This window comes from Pseudorasbora parva, chromosome 3 (genome assembly GCF_024679245.1).
Source record: "Pseudorasbora parva isolate DD20220531a chromosome 3, ASM2467924v1, whole genome shotgun sequence".
NCBI lineage: Eukaryota > Metazoa > Chordata > Actinopteri > Cypriniformes > Gobionidae > Pseudorasbora > Pseudorasbora parva.
The window spans coordinates 42,837,485-42,862,897 of record NC_090174.1 but is presented as its reverse complement, the minus strand read 5'-3'; the positions used below and the strand labels follow the sequence as shown (position 1 = coordinate 42,862,897).

Genomic DNA, 25,413 nt, shown 5'->3' with positions numbered 1-25,413 from the left:
GAATCTTCAGCTCCGGAGCATGTTCAGTTTGCGCAGGCAAAACACAGGCATCAACGACTGGATTTCTGGAGTCAAAATCATCTACAGTCAAACCAAAATGTATTCAGACACCATTTTCACATTATCACAGTTTATTCGCTAAAATTAAGACTACGGTAATACCGGTAAAATATGACAAGAACTCATTGTTAATATGTCAGAACAAATTCATCTTGATAATGTCAGATAACTTGATAGAAAGGTAATGGAATACAGTCAATCAATCAGCTGTAAGCTGTTTAATTTAAGAACACAGTTAGATGCAACAGCAATTTAGGTCAACCATTTACCAAGAAATGCTTCATTTTGTTCAGTCTGTGGTGTAAAAGTTTGCAATAGCAATTAAAAACACTTAAGCGAACCATGGGCAGGTCAAAGTGTCTGAATAAGTTGTATCAATCATCGTATGAAGAATTTTTGGGTACAAATATGTCACAGTATTGCTATCCTCACTTGCATAAATTAACTATATACTGCACCCACTGGTAAAAAAAAAATATATATTACATTATATCTGGTCTGAATTCTTTTTGATTTGACTGTAAATGTTAACATCAGCAACGTAAAAAGCAGACTGACCCAGGCAAACCCATTTTTAAAAGGTGAACATTTAGGGTAGTATTTTCGATTCATTATCATATTGTCCTTATTTCTCTATGATCTTCGAGCAGCACTGCAGAGACTCGAGGGTAATTTCTGAAACTCTTTCCACAAAACAATTCTTCAACACACTTATTCTTATTCTGCTAAGGATTACAATATCTTTCCCACAAGGGACTCTTCTCTGCTTCAACTTCAAGGACAGACGTGCTCAAAGCACCTTGGATTTGTGGGACTGACATCAAAGGTGAGCTAAGTCGGAATACATTTGTTACCAGGCCCCTCTTTCTCTCTGTCTGAACTAAGCTTACTGTGTTCCATGCAATTGTGTGTTGTGTTAAATCCTTGTCAGTGTGCAGCTAAAATGTCTGCAGTTAGTTCATGTCAAAGAACATAAACAAAGATGTAAAAGTCACATGATGTAAAATAGATGTATTTTACAGTACATATGAATCTTGAGGCATAATATGTATTAATCATATAAACAAAAAGAGAAAGAACCATGATACTATTTTGGCTTTTTGGAAATTAACATGTAAGTGCCGTCATGATATCTTCATGATATCTAATATATTTATTTTCTGAGCTGAATGGTTCAAGGGCAAGAAATGCATTGCCAAAGTAAAGAAGAAACCAGAGAATATTTAATTAATGGAATAGTTTCACCAAAAATATGAATTCAGCCATTATTCACCCTCATGTAGTTCAAAACCATGTTGTTATTTTTTATTGGAACAGAGTAGACATTTTTGAAGCAACTTTATACAGATCATTGTAACCACTTCTGTCAATTATCCAAAAAATAGTGGCACAGCCAGACTGCTATTGAATCCACAGTGCTAAAAATCACTGTTACACTAATGAGCTCTTTTTAGTGAATCAAAAAAACTGAGTGAGTTGGAGCGATTTAATGAATTATGTGAGTTACTGAATGACTCGCTTCCTAAACTGCAATTTCATGTTCAACTCAAAATGATCAAGAAATGTTCAAGAAAACAATAATCATTACATTTTTCATGAGCTTAATTTGTTTCATTTTAATTAATCATTTAGAAATTGTGGCTGTAGATTTAATGCGTTAATTAGATTAATTAGTTATGGTTAAAAAGTAACGCGCTAAATGTATTAACACATTTAAAGGGGTGATTGCATGTGATTTCACTTTTTTAACTTTAGTTAGTGTGTAATGTTGCTGCTTGAGCATAAAAACAGCATCTGCAAAGTTTCAGCGCTGAAAGTTCAATGCAAACAGAGATATTGTCTTTTAAAGTTACGGCAGTTTATTGCCTACAAAAATGGCCGGTTTGGACTACAACAAGCTTCTTCCTGAGTTGGTAGCATCATAAACCCTTGCTATTAACATAAACACTGCCCCAGATGTGACTTCTGCCCGTAATGTAAGGGGCGTGGTGTTTCCGGACAACCCATGCTTGGCACTTCAGCCAATAAAAATACAGGAAACTACATTGGTCCATCTAACCAATCTAAGACCTGCATTGTGTTTTTTGGAGGGATGAGCTTCATAGAAGCAGGAAGCAAACAAGCTGTTTCAAAGGACAGTGGAAACAGAAGTGTGAAATAAAGGTAAAATATAAGAAAAATAGTGTTAAAAAAAGAAGTATTAAGACATGTTATACTGTGCCCCATAAACACAACCAAATATAAAAAACCACGGAACCACCCCTTCAACCTACTTGCCCCGCCCTAGACCTTAGGTCATCTAACATTTCATACAGTTGATTGATGATGAATATAATTCAGGACAACAACTCCCTGTGTGATGACACCTATAGGATTCAATGACCCTAAAATTCAAGATATAATAAGGCAAATTGTGGCAGATTGTTCCCGCCAGTGCACACATACACTGGCAGGTTTACTCTTGCTACACTATTATTCCTCACATTTAATTGAACTAAATACATCATCTGATAAAACGCATGCAAATTACTTTTCCTGCACACCCGAGTCCGTGTTGCTTTCACATTCGCATGAATCGCAGTTTGAGCGCAAGTCGCCCAACTCATATCATACCCAACTCATATCAATTCGAGATGCCTGAAAGAGGTTGTCTAAGCAATAATCACACACGTTCTGTTTTTTAGCAAGAGACGAGTGAAATGCGATACTGGTCTTTACAACAGTTAAATACAATAAATAAGTTAATAATGTGTTATTTTAGACAACATTGTCTGTTTTGCCAAACATATAAAAAGACAAAGCAGAACTCTTCATCTCCTGTATTAATCAAATGAATAATAAATTACTCAATTAGACATTTATCGCCACCTAGTTTTAGTTTCTTATTTAGAGTATAATTTCATTAAAATAATTTAATATTTCCATATTTATAAAAACAAACATTAACGTTATAGTTCACCCCAAAAATATTTCTTTTTGAAGTTACAAAGTTACTTTTTGCAATGTTTATTTGATTTTTTAATAATTTCTTTTAAATTATCTTTTGGGAGTAATTTCTCAGCCAAATTTAATGTGCGATTTATTTGCAATAAATTTAATTAATTAATCGCCACGTTGTGTAATTCAATTGCTTGACCGCCCTCCAATAAACAAATAATAAATTAAGCATATTCTTAAAAAAATGTCAACTTATATTCAAAATAACTTTCATGCATAACCCTTTTAATTTAGCTCAAAATATCTTACATTGGGTGTCTGCCGACCTCATGAGGGAAAAAATAATATAGCATGTTCATTTCATGACTTACAGCTTTATATGGAGCTAATGAGCTGTTCAACTGGGTTATAAAGTTAGTTTCTCTTCAGTGTGCATTTAGACACACACACACCGTAGAAAAAATCCAACTTATATTTTGTATGACAAATTCAGCTTTTAAAGTTTATTCAACTATTTAACATGAAAAAAATTGAGATAAAGTTTGTTAAACTATTGACCCTAAGATGAGAAAACTCAAACATTTTCTGCAGCTGGTTGCCTTAAAGATTTCTCAACATGTTTTTTTTTTTTTTTTTGTTTACAGTGCATGTAGACATCATAACATAATTGCTGTTGTTAAAGTTAAAGTGAAGTATTTTTAGTTTGAATTTTGAGCATTTTTTTCTATGTGTACTTAAGCATTCCTTGCATTCCTAAGTGTGTATAGGGAAGAATGTTACTTTTTAAAAAAAAACATTTCAAGCACAAAACTACCTGAATCCCCCAAAAATGTGTGTTTGTGTATTTGTGGTTCAAGTGTGACAAAACAACAAATGAACACTCAACTTAACATTTTAATTTTAAATACATAAGAGTTTGGGGTCAAAATAACCCCAGGTAAGAATTAAAGATTGTGAGAGACATTACTGACTAATTGTTTATGATAAGGTAGTTAAAATAAACATCAATGTTATTTAAAAAATTATAATTATTAAATATTTAACAATATTCATATTAGTTTAATATTTGAATATATAGTTAATGGCTAAAGAAGTTAAATACTGCTTCTCATCACTAGTGACAATTCTTTAAAAATGTATACTTTCATTCCACTTAGAAGCTAACAGTAAATGCGTTTGGAATAACATGAGAGTGAGTAAATAGTGGCCTTTTTACCCTTTAGATTCCTTGTGTTGGGCAAATAAATACCTAGAACCATCATCACCATATTGAGGTCACATGAGAGACGTATGACTACACACAAAAAAAAAAAAATAATAATAATTTGTAACCATGTAATAGATATAATAGTTTTTGTAGAAGTCTTGCTAGGGAAGATCTAATTGATTGCAGTGTCTTCACAGAGATTGGCCCAGGAATGGATTTTTCTCTTTGAGGCATAACCTGTGTGAACAGCAGACAATGTAGCTTCCCTCTCCAAGGAGTGAGGGGAGGGAAGAGCGCTTAGACAGTAATGCAGGCAGCATGCCCACAGGAGCATCTTAATTAGAGGAGGGAGTGAAAGAGAGAGACTCTTTACTGTGGGGAATCTGAATCACTAGTGCCAAGGAAAAACTCTTCTAGTCTGAGGTGGCAAGGTCAGACCGACCAAAAACATCTGTAGAAAGTGTAGAATGTGTCTTAACAAGCTCAGCTGAAGAAGTTCTGTAGAAGAGGGAACAGGTTTAAAATGTGTACACTTATGCCTTGTTAAATGTAGACTGGGCTGTCTAGAAAAGTCATGTTGTTGTAGATATAATTATGGTGCTCAATGTAGGTTTGAATACAGTCTGTTTTATGTGTTGATGCATTCCTGTCCTCTTGCTATTGTCTCTATAAAAGAAAATTATTAAAAAGCAAAGATCTGAATGCGTCAAAAACTAAAAAATATCCATTATTAATGAATTTTTACACACAGCTTCAAGTCATCAAGTCTAATTGCCATCCAATGTCAAAGAAAATTGCACTCTAATGATGATGATAAACTCTCAGTAAAGTTGGTAACCCTCACACACCCTTCAAAAGCTGTCTTTTATGTTGCTTTTCCGTTTTGCAGTTCAACACTTGGTAAGACACTTCAAATATCAAATTGTCAACTTTCAGCAGCCACGTATCTCATACTCCATCATGCTTAATGTGAAGGAAACTTATCAGAATACAAGTCAATGAACACGTTTCTTAACCAATTATTTTGTCAAGGTCTTCACAGTCTAAGAGACTATTTAAGGCAAATTATGACCAAATTGTTAGCTTTGTATTTGTGAATTGTATTACTTTAGCTTTTTATGCATGTTTGGCCTGTTTCCAGTCTTCAAAACTACAAAAAGGCATAATTATAAAGTCATTTTCAAAGTACACTGAATGTTACTGTTTTCTTTATGGCTTTTTTTAACAGTGGCTAGTTTTGTATCTCTATAAACAGTAGCAAATTTTGTTCAAAACACAGCCAGGATTTGAGTTAATGGCAATAATTAAAGGGCTAGTTCACCAAAAAATTAAACATTTACTCACCCTCATGTCATTTCAAACTAGTAAGACTTTCGTTCATCTTCAAAACATAAATAAAATAAAAAAATGAAAACAGAAAGATAGAGACAGAGAATTCATATAACTATTTCATATGAATTGAGTGGTTTAGTTTAAATTTTCTGAAGAGACTAAATCGCTTTATATATGTTGAACAGATTTTAGGCTTTTATTTACATATAAACATGTAAATAAACGCACAACTGTGGTAAACAGAAGCTCTAGCATGCTAGCATGACATGCACAAATCAATGAGATTCATTCTCGTGTTACGCAGCACGTTTGAGCTTCCACAAGAACCATTGAGGTTCATTCTCGTGTTACGCAGCACGTTTGAGCTTCCACAAGAACCAATGAGATTCATTCTCGTGTTACGCAGCACGTTTGAGCTTCCACAAGAACCATTGAGGTTCATTCTCGTGTTACGCAGCACGTTTGAGCTTCCACAAGAACCAATGAGATTCATTCTCGTGTTACGCAGCACGTTTGAGCTTCCACAAGAACCATTGAGGTTCATTCTCGTGTTACGCAGCACGTTTGAGCTTCCGCAAGAACCATTGAGGTTCATTCTCGTGTTACGCAGCACGTTTGAGCTTCCACAAGAACCATTGAGGTTCATTCTCGTGTTACGCAGCACGTTTGAGCTTCCACAAGAGCCAATGAGATTCATTCTCGTGTTATGCAGCACGTTTGAGCTTCCGCAAGAACCAATTAGTTTTTTTCTCGTGTTACGCAGCACGTTTGAGCTTCCGCAAGAACCAATGAGTTTTTTTCTCGTGTTACGCAGCACGTTTGAGCTTCCGCAAGAACCAATGAGTTTTTCTTGTGTGTTACGTTACAAGTACAGATGAACTTCTGTTATGTTTCTCAATCAATGTTTATATGTGAATAAAAGCCTAAATTCAATCTGTTTCTCATATGAAAAAGCGAGTCGCTTCAGAAAATTTGGACTAAACTGCTCAATTCATATGGATTATGATCTCTTGAAATAACAGTGGTAGTTGCATGGACTGTCAATGGAGGGTCAGAAATCTCTCAAACTTTATTAAAAATATCTTCATTTGTGTTTCGAAGATGCATGAAAGTGTTACGTGTTTGGAGGGAAATGATTGACATCATCATTATTAAGATCATCATCGACTTGTGCTGAAATATTTTGGCAAAGCATGGCACTGTTCAATAAAAATTGGCAAACATTTCCAGGAAAAATACATATCTGTTGGGATATTATGACCTACTATACTGTTTCGCACCACACCCTTAAAATAAAGGTGCCAGAAAAGAACCAAAATTGGGTTTTCACCGTGATGCCATAGAAGAACCATTTTTGATTCCCCAAAAGAATCATTTTGTGAAAGGTTCTTTAAAGAACAATTTTTTTTCTAAACATGTTATAGTCTAAAGAACCGTTTTGCACTACTAAGAACATTTTGTGCAATAGAAAGGTTCTTTGGATATTAAAGGTTCTTCAAAGAACCATACACGCTGCCAAAGGACCATTTAAGAACCTTAATTTTTAAGAGTGCATCAGGGTCTGAAATGACATGTAATCAAAGTGGTAGGAAAAAAACAAGCTATTTGCTCACCACAGTAATTCAGTCATCTTGCTGCTCTAATTGGAGGCAAAGCCAAAGACGCATTGTGTTGAAATGCCCTTTCATTCTCTGCTGCCCACAAGCAGGGACATGATCCTAATTGAGAAACACTATTGAAAATGACTACCTATCATTATTAGACCTCTCAAGGTTGTGATAATCATCCAAAGTGGCTAAATTTGCAAGCAGCAAGCACTCAAGACCAGTCTGACCTTAATAATGCCCCCTTCTGCAATGGAAAAAAAAATACTTCAGAACTTTACATATAACTAACACATAAGCCCTTCAACACACAGCATCCTTTAGGAGCAAAATTTGAATGGCAAATCAGCAGCCCACAGATCTGCAGGCAATACATATCTCTGAATATGCATCTTTCAGCACCTAGAGCCACAACATTTAAAAAAATATTAGCACACGCAAAGTCACATGAGTCTCAAAACCCAACTGAGTCACGGTTGCATTTTAAATGACAAAATTGCACATGCAGGCTAAAAAATATTGCCCAAAGGCATCCTTTACAATGCTGAAAAAGTCATTATCCCTTTTGTGGAGTGAGCATGCAAATCTGTGGGCAATGTCAACCTTTTACTGTTAGAGAGAACAACAGACAGAACAATATAAAACGAACAATCGAACGAAAGAACAAATGATGGATGAACGGACGGACAGACGGAGGGAGACCAACAGAAACGAATTGTGAATGCATGTCTAATAGTTATACATGAACTGGATAAGTAAGATCCTCTTCTCTGATGGAGCGTTAGAACTTTTCCAGCTTTCTCAGGCCGCCGGGCTGAATAAAACATAGAAGGATCAGAAAATGACCAGCGCCCTAAACCATATAATGATCAATTATGTAAAACCTTTAGAAGAAAGCTGGGATTGCCCTTCTCTCATCAAAAACCTACAATTGAACAATTCAGAAGTTATTTAAAGTGATAAAATAGAGAGGAAAGAGAAGGAGGGGAAAATGTTGTAAGAAACAAAAAAGGAAAGAGGTTTGAAAAGCAGCCCGAGGGGTCTTTGTCATGGTGCTAATGAGAATTAACCAGGTCATTACTCGCTTTCTTAAACATTACAGGTGCACTTATATTAACATGTTAAACATCGTGGAGGTCTAGTACTAACTGCAATTTAATTTCAGTTTAATTCCACAGAACATTAGTTGTAGTGCACACTATTTGATGTACACTTTAGTTCAGGTCTCATACAGTATATAGCTCTAGATATAGGACCTGTACAATAATGCAGATGAAATAATGAAATGCAAACAAAAAAAAGAAAGGAAAAAAAAACACATTTGACAGATTTTGTAAATCATGCTTAAAAATGTAAAGATTGTTTATTAAGTTCATTATGACTGTATTCAATTAGATTAATTTGACAAAATTTTAAGTCAAAAACATTAGATCTACATAAATGTAACTATTAACAAAATTAAGAAAAAAAAACATTTATTCAATTCATAGAACCTATACACTGCTAAGAAAAAAAGGCTTAAAAATATTTTTTTACTTCAAATGGTTATTTACAAAATGTCCTGAATTAGACAACATAAGAAAATATTTGAGCCGTGTAGTTTATGGGCTTCTAGATGACGGGAATAAACAAGCTGATGCCCTTTTTGTCCAATCTTCACATAACCGAAGCCTAAACCTTCTTCCTTTATTAAAAATCCCCTTTATGTGAGGCTCAAATGCAATTCAAGGGATACTTTCACATTCAATTATTTGAGCTCTGCCTTTCTATCCTGAGATGTTCAAGAGCAGAGTGCAATAATGAAATTCCTCTTTCAAAAAAAGTCTTCAAAACCCCCAAAAAAGTCTTTAATAAAACCCATTTTACCATATCTGCAGATAGCTGCGACACAATTACATCATGCTGCGCCATATCATAGGGTAAGCTGGTGAGAAATTGGTCTAGAAATATGGGAAGCAGCTGGAAAACAATGTGACTTCACTGAAATACTTGCTGAACTTATAGAAGCAATAATATACAGCCTACTACTAGTCTGAAATAAACTTATATGACACAGCTATAGAGCATTAATGCTCCATTATATCAAAATATGCTAGTGTGGGTCCACTCCATCTTCAAAGCTTGAAATTAGGCAGATAAAGTATTAATGTTCACTGGCCTTGGATTTCTACCAAGAGTTTCAAACTGTATTTCCCCACTAACTCTGTGTGACTGTGATGAGGGACAACAGGCTTTGAAGCCAAAAGCTCAGAAAAAGGAAAGTTGAAAGAGAATGAAGGTAAGGAACATTAATATTGCATCAGGATTATCTCATGCAATGGCTATGAGGGATTTTGTATCGGATAGTGGAAAGTTGTTGGGGTCTTTATGGAGAGAAAGATAGGGATAATACACTTAATTTTACGTATCTGACTCGTCATTAGATTCTCAAGTCAGATATCGCAACTACTGAGCCGGTAGTAGATATAGACATTACACTATGGTATATACAGTTGTCTTTCAAACACATTAAAACGCACAAATTGTTATTTTGTAAATGAAATGCAGGGATTCCATCAGCAAAACCTATTTGAATTAAAATATTTACTTGAAGTACCACATGAGATTTTAAGTCAATGAGTTCATAATTAAGTCAATCATTTTAACAGCATATTTGCATGTTCAGTTATTCATTTTGTGGAGACATACAGGTATGTGGTCAAGTGTAAATGGAAGAGATTTAGCAAAATGGATAGCTATTGTTATACTATAGCTAATCAGTAAAAACGCATGAAGTGACCAGGTGTTTTATTTCTGTTGAAGTGTTTTATTTTGATTATTTTCATTTTAAAGGGACTTATCCATTTTAAATGTACATGTTTAATTGTATGATTTATTTAATTCGCTTTATATACTTAAAAAAAATCTCCTGCAGTTCCTTAAAAAACTGTTTGGAAAATCCTAGCATAATGTAATGTTTAATGTATTTTATCTTGCTGTATATGTAATTACAAAGAAGTAATTATTAATCAAAGAAGGAATCAAAAAGTAGCTATATTACCTAAAATGTTAAATATATTGCTACCAAGTATAATTTTAAAAATCACACACACACACACAAAACCCAAAGTTAAACTCTTTGTGATAAACCTGAAATGGCAAACTGAACCATCAGGCATTAATATTTTAGCCTTAACACATAAGCATCAATAGCTCTCTATTGCTCTCATTTATCTATTCATCCAGCTAAGCATCTCATATTGAAATAGAATTTAAGTGCCTCAATAAAATCATAAATACCATTAGAGAGTTCAAGCAATGTGCATTACAGATGAGCATACCTAGAGCTCAATTCTCCCCATCAGCAATTCAGAGTCATTTCATTTGCTAATTTGCAGGACACAGATCCTTTCAGTAAAGCTAAGTGCATTGTTACAGACTCCATTATCGGAACATCCCGTCTGAACTTTTATCTCCATTGGCCTCAGCAATGTGTTTGGTGTCAGCTCAGAGCCTGGTTTAACCGAGCCTCTTTGGGAGCACGGAGAGTATCATTCACACTCTAGTGTAGGACGCGGTTATCTGGGTCAGTGCATACCACACTCAAGCACACTTGTTTTGCTGTCTGGGGGGTTACGCTCAGATAAAAGGCCTGCAGGGGGATGGGCAGCTACAGCATGAGAAAATAGAATAAACATAATATGAACCTTAGACCTGGTACAATGACGACATCAACTAAAGGATTCAGTCGCTGTGAAATGTTTCATATTTTAACAATATAATAGGGATCATAAAAATGTCATAAACAATCTTGGCCCCACTTTATATTAGGTGGCCTTAAGTACTATGTACTTACATCAAAAAATAAGTACAATGAACTTACTGTGTTCAAATTGTATAGCCAAACACCTTTGCTGATATTGAGGTGGGATACGGGTAGAGTTAGGCACAGTGGCCTGTTGCACAACGCTGGTTTCAGTTGCTACCCAGGTAAGTTCAAGATTAGTTTGAGCAAACTCAAGATGGTGGATTGGTTTTTATCAGTGTTCATTACCATGGTAACTTACACTACACAGCTAACCTGCTCTGGAGCAGGTTTTATTCTGGGTTAGAGATCGCAAACCCAAACTGGACCAATCAGCTGCAAGTAAAGACGCAATAAAGCCACACCCCATGTATCTCTCGATCCAAATTTGCAGTTTATAGTGAAAAAAACATTTGCTCATCATAATTGCTCATCCTTTGGCGCTAATTGGGCCTATTTATTATATTTTTATTATACAAATTACTTTTAATTAATATATTCATATAATTATCATATTAATTGACAAGTAGACAAATAATATAAATGCATAAAACATGCATTCATAATTATTTTAAACAATGTGTATTCATTTGAGCTCTTTGTAAACCTATAATTATTAGGCATATTCTTTGATTCACATCATGCATTGATATAGTCAGATATTCTTTAAGCTGCCTTCTTGTCTTTCGTTTATTTCTGCTTTGTAAACGCATTTCATTTCATGATCATTTTCAAAACGATCTCTCAATCTTCAGAAGAGAAGTGAATCAAACGGACACTGTGATTGGCTGTTTGCCGCACGTGTCACACTTTCAGGTGTGTTAATCAGAGTTAATCGCTAACTCTGGATTAAACCCGAATTGACAGAGAAAGTTTATACAGAGCTTTGAGAAACGGTTGAACTTGATCTAAACCAGGTTCGATTTATCTGGATTTGTCAACTCTAAACCTACTCTGAACTCAGAGTTTGTTCAGCTAGTTTCATGCAACAGGCCTCAGGTGTGGTGGTATGGGTCAGTTTAAGGGTAGGGTTAGGTGAAAGGGAAGTGCCAACTGTGTAGTTACAAACTACAGAAATTAATTACAGACGTAATTACATCCAGGTTTTTTTATTTTTATAAGTACATTAGTGCAATGTAAAAACATGTATTAACACAATAAGTGCATTGTATCAAATTATTAATTAAAATGTTAGTGCATTAAGGCCACCTAATATAAAGTGGGTCTACAATCTTAAGAACAGAGGGCTGTTTAACAGTTTAAAGGAGTGATGAATTGAGAAATCAACTTTCCCTTGAGCTTTTCATATATACAAGGTCATGGTATTGGTAATATAAGAATATCCTGTAAGTTTCAGAGCTGAAAACTTCCTTGTTAGTCAAAGAAACGCTTTTATTGGCACTAGGCTCAGCAAACAGTCTTGTGGTTCATACAGCACGTCTAATCCAGTAGCCGAGGAAGATGGCAAGATATTGCGCTATTCCTGAATGTGGAAGAACACAGTCGCTGCATAAGCTTCCTTCGTATCCTAATATTAGGAATGTTAGATTGAACTATTTTTATTGAACTATTCACTTAATTTCATTGAGGAATCGTTTGTGAACAAATCTCCGGTCGATGCTGGATTTGGATCCGACAGGAATGGTGCAACACATCGATGTGAGTAAAACGTGTTTTTATATGTAATAGTACTGCATTGTTATAGATCGCTTTGCTTATGTGTACGTGTCTAACAGAGCATACCTTTAGCAGGCTGGACTCAGACATGTATGGGCCAGGGCTCGCAAAGCCCGGCAGGCCAATGAATCTCATTATATTATGTTCTTGTTCTGCTATTCTGTCTCAGTCTCTCTCGAGTTGTCATCTGAATGGCGGCGCACACACGCGTGTATGTCTGTGCGTGGTTCGCGCTTATATTGTCCAATCTGTTATATGTGTAATATAAAATAATAGTCCAATCAATAATCATTGTGTTTGTTTGATAAAGACGTTTATGAGCCCTGTGATCGAGAAAATCATTCCGGTTGCCGCTTCTCCCTCAATCTCTCCTCTCCCTCATGTGAACTGACAGGGGAGCTGAAGCTCATTAAATATGCAAATCTTATCCAATCCTAGCCGTGGGCATTTACTTCTAAGTCTCCAGTGCTGCTCACCCGTCAAAACCCAGCGTTCAGGAGAGAGCCTCAAAACCAGTGTAGAAAATAGCCTATTACTTATTAGTTATGATGTTTTTGAATGTAAAAAAAACTCACAAACATCATAAGTTGACCTCAGACAACAGTATAAATTTTTTTTAAAGTCAGTTCATGACACCTTTAAGAAAAACTTTAAATTACTTTTACAAAAGGAAAAGTCATGGATTGACAAATAGTATTACCAATCAAATATGTGCAAACTTCTGAACGAGGTAATTTAAAAAATGTAGCTATTATTTACAAAGATTGCACAGCGTTTCAAAAAGAAACCGCAAAAATAACCTATGAATAAGCTGCTTGTTAAATCAGGATGTTTTTTACACATTAAAGGGGTACTTCAGCGCTGGGAAGATGAATCTGCATTTAAACTGGGTCATCAATGTAGTAGAAATGTGAAATTATTTTTTAATTTGGTGCCTTCTAGACTGAGAAAAGACAAAAAATGTATTTTTGTCTCATGGGGATGAAAGACTACAATTCCCAGAATGTTTCGCTGCCCTGTGAGGCCACTTCCAAAGTCACCACTACTAGATTACTGAATCACTGATCACTTTCCCACCGAGACCGCGTTCATTTTCATAAAATCAGTTAAGTTACAGAACAGACACTAAAATTAAAAACGGAACGTGTCTGTTTAATATAATGAGTGAGTCACCGCGCCAGTATCACAGCACTGAGCACTACAGGAGCACTACTAACTGCAGGAGTGAAAAAAATGAGCTGATGAGCTCGTGATGAGAGCTGAGGTAATCGCGACTACACTCGCGGCATACATTCACAACGCGAGTTCAGTCTGGCACGCGTTTCAGTTCATGCCTTTGCAAGCTTAACTTTCATAGAAATTAATTTGAGAAGTTAGAAGACTTACATTGCTCACCATAGCTCCGTTTAAATGAGTGCCTGGCTGCAGCTGCGACCTGAGCTCTACCTGCAAGCTGAGTGTAATCTCCCATCCCCCATGCGCAGATTCAAAACATGCGGAAATGACTCCCTCTGCTGGCTGTAGTATTTAGCCTTTGGGCAAACATTCCTCCTATGATGCAAATATCGTCAATTTGCATCATAGGAGGAATTTTTTCCAGAAATAAAATGCATACATCTCTTGTCTCAGGGGGATATGAGGGGGGAAAGCACAATCATTTGAATATACTCCAGGGTTTCTACTGATACAAAGCCATATGCTAATCGCTGAAGTAACCCTTTAATTGAGGACATTTCACCACACATTTGAGCCTGGGGGGGGGGGGGGGGGGGTACAACAAACAATACATTTTACATTAAACTGTGTAGAATAGAGAGAACAATTAATGTTATTATACTGTTAAATATTATTAATTGGAATATTAGATAAAACTATGCATTACTCAGTCATTACTATTTACATTTCAATGGTACTAATTGGTTGAAGTAGTGTAGAAACACACCGCTTCATTTTGGTTTTAGTTTTGTTTTGATTTGCTTCAAGGCCTGCATTTTTTTTAAACCTCTGACTGTCATGGTTGACAGCGCACAATGAGATAAAAACAGTCTTTATTTAATCCATAAAACTCAGCAGATCACAGAAGGGAAAAATGAATACAATCACATTTAAATGATGATACCAAACAAGGGAACTGAACGATCAGGGCTTACTGACAAGGTATAATCAAATTGAACAGGAACAGGTGTGTGGAACACAGGCAAACCAGAATAGGGAAAACAGAACCATGTACCAGAATTCATGAGGTCAGTGAATTAATCAGCAAGCCTTTCACATATTTTCAGCAGGACAAAATAATTTACATTGATCATCCTATTCAAAAGTGTACATCCTGTTGGTTTTTAAAGGAGTGGTTGATTGCCCCTTTTTGAAGTCTCTGATGTCCCCAGAGTGTGTATGTGACATTTTAGCTAAAATTACCCAAAATATTTTTTTATGGCATGTTAAAATTGTCACTTTTTGAGGGTGATCAAAAACATGCTATTTTTGTGTCCCTTTAAATGCAAATGAGCTGCTGCTCATGGGGCAGAACTTCAGTTATATAAATACCCAGTTAGCAGCTCTGATAACCTCAGACAGGCAATGAAACTTTACAGCCTTTTATGATCAAACCGGAGTTGGACAATGATGGAGAGACTCAAGAAGAAGTGACAATATGTAGAATGCAACAAGATGTTCCTGAATGGTTAGTTGATGAATGTATATGTAGCTGATGTGGAGTTAACTATATTCAAGTCATTGATTAGCATATTCGGTCATGATAATCTCTCCTGGGGGCAGGATTTATGTACATTTCAGGGTCAGGGATGTCACAAACCCAGGAGAAAGCTTGTGTAGTCCCAGTTGTTTGTTCTTAAAAAGCTATTTGTTTTAAATAAAATATTTATCTTCGCTTTGAACTTTGAGTGTCGTAACTCTGCAGATGCTGTTTATGCTCAAACAGCAACATTACAAATTAAAAACTAAAAAAGTGAAATCATAATCAACTACCCCTTTAATATAGCGTTGCTTTCTTGAGCATCAGTGAATGTTTGCACAATAAATTAATGAATGTAAAATCGAAACCCTACCAAATCAAAGACAAAATACCATAATGCATGCTCTGCGCTGGTCTATACTCAAAAGCCTCTTTGGTCTGCAAACGCAGGCAATGCCAGCTGGAAATGCACACATTTACCTGCACAGTATGTGGGAATGAAAGAAATTTGCATTTGTTAATTATGGAAGTGTCTTCTCTAGTTTACTGCACTGTATGTTTATGTCTGTAAGTGTGTATACAATAACAACTGCAAATTCCCTGTGGAGATACGGTTGTAATTAAATCCCACAATGATGATATTTCTATTTGAGTTTGGAATGAACCTGCTGGCTAAATCAAACATTACAAAAAATGTGTTAATTATCCTTTATGAAATTACATGTGATGAACAACTGCTACCTGAGATAATAAACCTGGAGGGCCATCTCTGAAAACAACAAAACCCGATTGCCCTGTATTGTCATTGTTTGTACAATACAAGAACTGAGCACAGACACATGATACAATATCACAATTAAGGAAAACACATCATGGGTAACACTGAAAGAGAAACAATACTCATAGTCTGTTTACACACCCTGAACAAGTATGAATGTGAAGATATTAATTGGTGACGTTAGCGCTGGGCGATATGACCAAACATTAATATCACAGTATTTTTCTAAATTATATTTTATTATAAATTATATATGTATATAACAATATCATCCATATTCATTACCATCCATATTCATCTATCAAGGGCTGAATCCAAACTCACACCCTCTATAAACATTATTTGAGGAGACAGCCATGTGTAGTGGTGTCCGCGACCATAGTGGACGTTTTTGAGTACACTCATTCAATCTCAAATAACTAGGGAAATAACTAGGAGTGAAAAAATAACTAGGGAATCCCAAAACGTGAGACTGATTCTGTATTCATTTAGTTAAAATAAAATAAATTCATTAGGCATAAATATTAGAATATATAATGCAGTGTGAAGGTAACAAGTTTGCGTTGTTGACAGTCGCGCAGCCTCTTGAGGAGAAAATAAAACAAAAGAGCGCCTCTCACAAGGGTTTATAATTATAACAAGATATGATACAGTTAAAGCTACACTGTGTAACTTTTTTAGTTTATTCTTAGCTAAAAACACTTAGTTCTTTCAAAAATATATGTGCTTATTAATGTATATTTACTTCTTTCAAATAATAAAGTATTCTCGTAAGTTTATAATATGCCTCTGAAAATGCATATGGGTGAGGGGTTCGAATGCAGGTCGCCATGTTGCTCCTCCATCTTGAAAGTACATTAGCCAAAGAGGGACATACCCGTAAATTCAAACTTCACCTTTCGCGTTTTAACACTCGATGGCACCGTGTCGAATGTGAAGTGGGAGATTGCCATGTTTATCTTGGACTAAATCGGCCACCGTAAGAGTTAAAACGAAATCAGAATTGAGAGGAACAGAAACTAATATTCACTGGATGGTCATATACCTTTACACCGCTAGATGGGGGAAAATATCACACAGTGTAGCTTTAAACAACATCACACGACCAAGACTGCTGTTTTTCTGATTACATCACTATTGAAAATGTGACAGCTCCATAAACAATTAATTAACATCAAGTAACTTACATTTTAGACACAATATTGCACACAAAAAAGTCAATTTCAGCAGTTAAAATAGTTCCAAAAAAAGATCACAACAGAACCATAATGCATCTCACAGCAACAGTGTGTTACTGACTGATTCAGCGTTTTGAATGAATAGGTTGAGTCAAAGATTTAATGACCTTAAACGACTGCCTCATTCCTGAACGAATCGGCTGTTTAAATGAATCGACTAAATGATTCACTCATTAAGACCTGCTGCCACATACTGGCAGTTTATTTTCATATTTAAAAAAACATTCTTTCCAACATTTCTTATTATATTCAAAAAAATATTTAAAACAATTGCGTAACATTATTTAACTTTTCAGTGTAAATTATTTCATTTGATCGGTAACAGCCCTATATTGTCTTATTCTAATCAAATTTATTGATCAAATCTAAGAAAATACAATTTCAGCTGAAGCATAGTTAAATGAGATTAAGGAAAAATTTACTTCTCCGAAGGACAAGCAAGTGAATGGGCTTAATGTTGAGTCTTCTTTAAATGATTGCAATATTAACTTAAGGTGGGACCTAAAGTAAGAACTTGTTACATGGTTGTTACAAATCAGTTACATGGAGCTGATTAAGCTCCCTAGTTCAGTAGTTTGTTTGTTTGTTTTTTGCTGACCCATGAAGTTTTTTTTTGTTTTTTTTATCCCTGCCATTCACAATGGTGATATAATTCTATTGGTAGACACTGCCTTGAGTTCCTACTCATTTGCATAAATTTAAACTAAACTATACTAAACTTTGATGCATCGCCAAAGGCTGCTGCGAATTCTCAATGAAAACGAACACCCATGTTCTCCTTCTCTTATCCTTGTGATGTAATTTATGGATTTCTGGTTAGAGATGATAACATTATTGCTTCAGAAAGAGCACGATTCAGATGTAGAGAAAGTGAGAAACTCAATCATTCCCTAGTTTGACATGAATACTGTATATAATAAACATAAGTTTGAGCTCTATAGCAATGTCCTTCAGACACAATTATACAATAACAATGGCACAGTCGTACAAACGTCTTACTCTCTGGACGTGCTTTTAATCCTGTAACTTGGCCTTTTCATATAACCAAGAGTGTAATTTTCCTCTCTGTGCCCTACAGCTCAAGAACTTGAGAAAAATCACTCAACTATTTGCCATGTTCACCATTTCACACACCCCACTTTTCACAGAGAAGGTGCTGAAGGTGGCATATCAATCAGATGGAGCTCCTGAGAGGGGAGGACAGAAAAGAGGAGGGATCGAAAGAGAGAAAGAGGGGGAGAACAGCCAGGAAAAGAATCCTATAGAGTCAAGGTCAGAACACAAGAGGTGCAGCCAAGAATGAATTGTCAGGGATGAGTGCGTGGTGAGCTATGGGTCCCAGACACCTTTCTTCCTGCAGACTGGGTGGTCCTCCATGGGGTCTAGATGGCATTACAGTCCCAGAAACAACCCAGTGAACAGGGAAATTACTATCTGTACAGACACCATTCACAAAATGATTGAAGGAGGAAAGCGGTATGAATGTGACCCGTCTCTGCCAAGAGAATGCCTGATACTTTTAAAAAGTAATGAATGAGGCACCACTACATCACAAATATTCACCACTACAATGGGGCGATATTTAACTACTGGACCATAACTCAACACCAACAATGTTCCAGCTTAATTTGGTTAAAAATGATCTTTTCTTAAAGTTTAGAACAGCTAAATAAATAGTATAAATAGTGTATATCTACAATAACGTTACTGACTATTCTAAAGTTATTATTCTAATTATTATTACTAATAATATTACTGTTATTATATATTACTAGTGCTACCACTACTGCTATTATTATAATCATGAATACTACTATACTTATACTTGTCATTACTACCTCTATCACAACAACTACAACAACTACTACTACAACTATTATTATTATTACTAATACTATTACGTTATTATAATTCACAGATGATACAGCTACTATTACGATTGTTAACATGAATACTATTGCTATTACTACCACCTCTGCTACTATTATTTTGTTGTTTATATTTATTATTATTATGATTACTACTGCTACTAAAACTCTATTACTATTTTCTTTCCCCCCCTTTTTTTCTCCTCTCTCTCTCTTTCTCCTCTTCTGTAAGTGTATGTATATCATTGATCCCCTACCTTGTAAAAGTTATTATTTTGTAAATTTGCAATTTTGCTCAATAAAAAAAAAAAAAAAAAAAGTTTAGTACAGCTCAGAGATGTAACTGATATTGCTCGAAGCTGGTTTTCAATACGAGATAGCCTTTTATTACGGCTGGGTTAAAAATATAGATTTTAATCTATTGCCATTTTGATAAACCAATATTGATTCTTGTTTCTTAAAATGGATAAATGAATTTTTAGCTTCTTCCTCTTTACTACTAGTTATAGCATGAAATAAACATGAATAAACATCAGACTGCAGTATGTTGAAAGATAAAGTACAACTTACCGAAATCCTTACAATGTCAATGTTTGAATTCTGTCATGCTTATTACGACAGACACCATTTACATGTTTATATTTCAAAAAGCAAGTTGTATAATGTCATTATACAATATTATTATTAAAAGAAAAAATCCTTATGTGTAATTTAAATGCAAGTAGCCAACTGGGGTTCCCTGTATAGTTTACAGCAGAGAGAGATATTTTGCCATGTACTGAACCGGACACATAGCCTACATCAATTAATCGATATCAAATTGAAACTGAAATCCCAAGTGTGTGAATCAAAATCAAATCAATACCCAGCCCTACCTTTTCATACATCCTTAATAATATTTTCACTTTTTTGAATAATTAGTAATTTTTTGTAATTCGGAAAATTACAGCATAATAATACAATACTGCATAATTTACTGTGGTTCATCTTTGTTTCACGCATCACGATTTCTAAATATTTCATCTCAAGTACTTCACTCACACTGTTGTCTCCTTGGTAACAAAGTACACTAACTTTTAGAAAAAAGTACACAAACTATTTGTGTGGAAATGATGTCAAGCACAAAAGTCATATTTCTTCAGCACATAAAATATACAAATCATTTAAATGTTGATTACATTTATTAGCCATTTTAAAGTAAATAATTTAAGTTTTTCTTTAGTAAAAGTAATATTTTTACAAATTAAGAAATCTAAACATGCAAAGCAAAATAAATAAATGACTAAATCTTCAAATAACAAAAAAAAAAAAAAAAAAAAGCAGGACCTAGTGATCACAGACGCAGAAATAGCTAATTAAGCATACGATACATACCGAAAGGTCTAAAAACTGAGCCACACATTCATGAGCTATACCTGTATTCCTGCATGTTGGCTAGAACTCTGATGATTCAACAACATCCACATGGTGTGACTGATAGAGAGGAAACATTTATATATAGCGGAAATGTCTCTGAAACCACTCACACCAGTCATACGATTGTTTGGAGCAAGATTATGCTAACTCTTTCCAAACAGAAGATAAGAGCCAGATTCTGAGGTGTGGCACTGATGTGTTATCATTTTGTATCAATTTTAGTTGTGATCTTACTTTCATATTGGTCTGCTATAAGGACATAATGATGTGGTTTCTTTTTATGGAGGTTGTGTCATTGAGACCAATAAATGGGTTATCTTCAAAGCAGCCTTGTCATACCAATTAACATTCTCAAACACTTGCCTAGTTCCAAAATAAGAACAGGAGACTCTCTCCTCTACACACATACAAACACATGCACGCACACACATACGCACGAGCACACACACGTTTGTTTTTGTGAAATGTGGGGACATTCCATAGGCGTAATGCTTTTTATTCTGTACAAACTGTATTTTCTATCCCCCTACACTGCCCCTGCCCCTAAACCTACCCATCACAGGAAACATTCTGCATTTTTACTTTCTTTTACTTTTTCCTGTATGATTTTTGAAAAGTGGGGACATGGGGAAATGTCCTCATAAGTCACCCTCTTCTGTAATACCTGGAATAGCCCATGTCATTATACACATTTGTGTCCTGATGTCACAAAAACACGCACACACATGCACGCGCACACACACACCTGCGTGCGTCTTAGGGCAACTGCTAAATAGTCTTTAGTATAAATAAGAAAATTTACAAAATGTTGCTATGCAAGAATAATAAATAAAGATGTGCACATTCCTGAAATGAATTCAGACCTAAAGTATTTCTTCAGTGATCTCATTGTTGGCTTGGTTCACCTTGAATGGGGGCAGACAAATATACAGAAAAACAGATGTCTTTGTGTTGACGCTGCCAGGTAAATATCTAACCCAAAGTATAACCAATAGCAATATATTAATACAAATGTCAAATTAATAGTTAGCTGAACTATAATGCTCTAAAACAGTGGTTCAATTATTATTATTATTTTTTTGTCTAAGGCAATATTTGAAGACCCTTCTATCTCTGATATGTACCTCTGGTAATTCTGTTGTAATGTCAGTTATGGTGTCAGTTTAATATCGGATATCTTAATAGTGTTTTCTAGCATTTTTTATAAAGATTATGTTCATATAAAAATGTAAATAATTGTAAGACTCCCTAGTGGGCTCCGGCCCCCTGGTACCACCGAACTAGAACTCTGAAAAACTGTAGAAAAGGATGCCAAGGACAGCTCTTCCAACTAACAGAACACACTATGAAGTAATCAGCAATTTTCCCACAGAAATATTTTCATATTTTAATGTATTTACAGGGCAATCCTATTTTTTGTCTCACCCTGCCAATTAAAACATTAGCATATCAATACTAAAATGAAACATACTGGAACAAAACCCATTTGGACTCTGAGAAGGCAACAGGAATTTCTCCAAACCTGTTAATCGGAAACAAAGCAAAGCTGCTTTACCCAGACACGCTAATAAATCCACATTTCCCTGCTTTTACACTAATGAAGCACTACCATTGTTCAGCACTTTCACAAGAGGACATTATTAACATTAAAGAGTTTTAATGATTGAAGAAAATGACTATTAGAAAGGTCATTTCTGCATTCTCCTTCAGAACATTAGATGATAAATCAGAGTCACCGTCCGGAGCTCATAAGCCACAATGGCTAATTGTAAAGCTATAACAGATTTGGAAGTACGTACAAAAGACACTTTGAAAGTCATAAAACTATTACAACAGCCATTAAGATGTACAGGCACATCAACTATGCACATTTAATGCATAACTATTCTGTTGTTTGGCTTGGCATAAGAACTGATGCCTCTCTGGGATTTTGAATATTAAATCTGTGTACATTGGCCGTGTTTTGACTGATAAAACCGTTTGGGAAACCAGCACAATGGGATTTCATTAAAAACACCTTCAAGTCTTTTTTTGACAAATGTTTAGCGATGATAGTCCATAAACCTAAAAACAAATATCTCTATTCATCCAATTTCTAATTACAGCTCTTCTGTCAGTTTTAAATACTGAAGTTGTTCTTGTTGCACATGGTTAGTAAAGGACAATAGAGGCAGATCATTTCCTAGACAGGGACACTGATGAGAACGAGCAGAACAGTAAAATGAGGAACTGAAATTGATAAGCATAAGCAATGCTAAATCAATGTAGCCTGGATGCCAGCTGAACTCAGCCCCGCCCACAACATTTGTGCTCGGGCAGTTCGGTTCTCCGGAAAAAAAATGGCGTTTGGGGGCTAAAATGTGTTATTTTGGCAAGGTTGCCTGCTAAAATTCGCATTCCTGGGTCTATATATCACATAATTGATGTTGCTTCATTCCGCAGACATGGAAAACAACCCGCGGGAAAACCGCAGATTGGCAACACAGTGCAGTTGAGTTCTGTTGACATTTGACAATTATTCATCGCTCCGTCACTCTGATTGGTTGTTGGTCTATCCAATTGATGTCTTTCCTGGTTCGGTTGAAACACACCCCATAATTACAGCCCAATGGAGCAGTTTCAGACTCATATTCTGCAATTGCGTATAACCACGTCAGGCTAAAATCAATGTAGACATGAAAGAAATTGAATTTAGTGTAAACTACATATTTTGAAAGTGCCCTTTAACCACATCGTGCTCACGTTCATTAATCTCCAACAGAATTTTTCCTTTGAAATAAGTGCCTATGATACAGCCTCAATGTTTACTTTTGAATTGGTCGCATTTCACTGCCAGATATGTGCTTTTTCATTGACATGTTTCTACAGACTAACCCAGCAAGCTGGGAGGACGCTAGGCATGTAGTCTCATCATCCAGGCGTGAAGGACAGCCCGAGCCAGTCAGCCACACACTTCACAGGAGATCCCAGAATTAGTCATGCTGCTCTAACCCTCAGCTCGCCCTGCATTCCAATGCATTCATATTCACAACAGCATGGGCACCACTGAAACCATGCCGTTTCATAAGTGCAGTATATGTCAGAATCTCAGCTATGTGCCTCTGAGACAGCAAAGAACAGTGCCTTTTAGAAAATAAATGAGTGTGCCAAAGTAAATAAGTCCACATACCACTGAGAGTTAGCCATAGCCCTTTACCGTAAACTATCAGAAGAAAGCGTTTCCAGTAAACAAGAACCCAGGAAAGAAACAGCTATTCTCTCATAACAACACTGAGAAATAAAGTGGAAGCTATTATATGGAGATACCTTTTAAACATACTTGAAAATACAGCAGCACTTCAGAGACCTGGCAATATACTGTATACAGATGTATGTGTATATGTGTGTAGAACTATTTTAATAAATTGTAAGTGCACATGTTAAATTTGTTGCCATTTGTAGGGCCCTATGAAGTCAGTTTTATAATCCCCCCCATCCCCAAATCCTGTGTTTTATATTTACATTTTTCTGGATTCCATTAAATTGGATTTTAATAATCAAAAAGGATGTCTAATCAACTGAATAAATAACCTTTTTACAATGTATTAATTTATGAAAAATGTAAGATTAAAATTACTTTGTGTGGAGTTTTGTTTGCTTGTTTGTTTTGTTGTATTTTTTTAGAAATTCTGTATTGTCTGCTTTAATTTGACTGGATTCTGTGTTTCATTATTTAATAAAAATGTCTAAACCTTGGTAATCAAATTAACTTTATAATCATTCTTTTAAAATGTAATCAAATGCTATTTTAGCAATTCCTTTCATTTTTTTAGGCAGAGTCCGGCACAACATAGTTACTGTTTAACACAAACCATGGACGGAATTATGTGATATGTGATAAAATAAAATAAAAATTCTAATTTATTAAACTGTATTAATATATTCAGCATTACTTTGAAAAGTACATTATACAATGCAATATTAATACTGAATATGTTCAGGCGAGTGAAAACAAACAATGACCAGCGCTAACAGACGCAGACATGGGTAACACTCTGATCTGACAAAAAGACGTTGCAAATATGCTAGATGCATTGGCGCCAACTTTCTGGGCAGGCTTTAGCCGTTTTCTTTTGAATCTGCTGCAGTTTTTTTGTTCTGCATGCTTGCAAATCCTTTCATTATAACCAACAAAGTATAAACATGATGTCAAAAAGGGATTCATTGCACCGCAGACAACCTTATCGATTTTAACAAGAGTTTTCACAAGACTGCAGCTTTGTGTACTTTGCATTGTAATTGACAGCTTTAGTGATTATAATTGCAGCGTTCTTTGCTTGCTATCTGTAAATATATTGTATATTTTTATGCTGCTTTCATGCTCCTACAGTGAGATGGCGGAGCATGCTTCGTTTTGCTTCTTTAATAAGAAGGATGTTACATAACTTACATAACAGCTGAAGTTCATAGACTTGACAGTTTAACTGAGGTTGGCTTCTTTCTCTCTTTCTTTTTATGTCAAACTTGCCTTTATCCAGTGAATGTTAAATTCTGCCTTGATCAGTTTTGGTTTTCTAGCTAAAATCATCTGTTTTAGATGAATTTCTATAATTATTTTTCTTCTTTACATTCAACATGTTTTTTTCTTTTAAAAAAACAAGGTCTAAACTACAAACGTTGTTGCTTAAAATACAGTACCAGTCTTGTACTGTTGTAAATAAAGTATTGGTAAAAAAAAAAAAAAAAAAAAAAAACTTAATTCACATTAAATCAAAAGCATCTTAAAATAGCCACGCTTTGTCAGTGCCAATAGCTTTGATGGCAGTGCGCCGACATAT

At 35.3% G+C, this 25,413-nt stretch overlaps 1 protein-coding gene and 1 long non-coding RNA gene across 15 annotated transcripts in view; one reads left to right on the top strand and one right to left on the bottom strand.

Moving 5' to 3' along the window:
* arvcfb (ARVCF delta catenin family member b) overlaps positions 1-25,413 on the bottom strand; it is a 280,305-nt gene that overhangs the window by 169,654 nt on the left and 85,238 nt on the right. The window lies entirely within an intron of this gene.
* Positions 559-23,541, top strand: LOC137071205 (uncharacterized). The gene is made up of 3 exons (XR_010904396.1): positions 559-641; positions 791-886; positions 23,465-23,541. It is a non-coding gene; the product is annotated as an uncharacterized lncRNA (long non-coding RNA).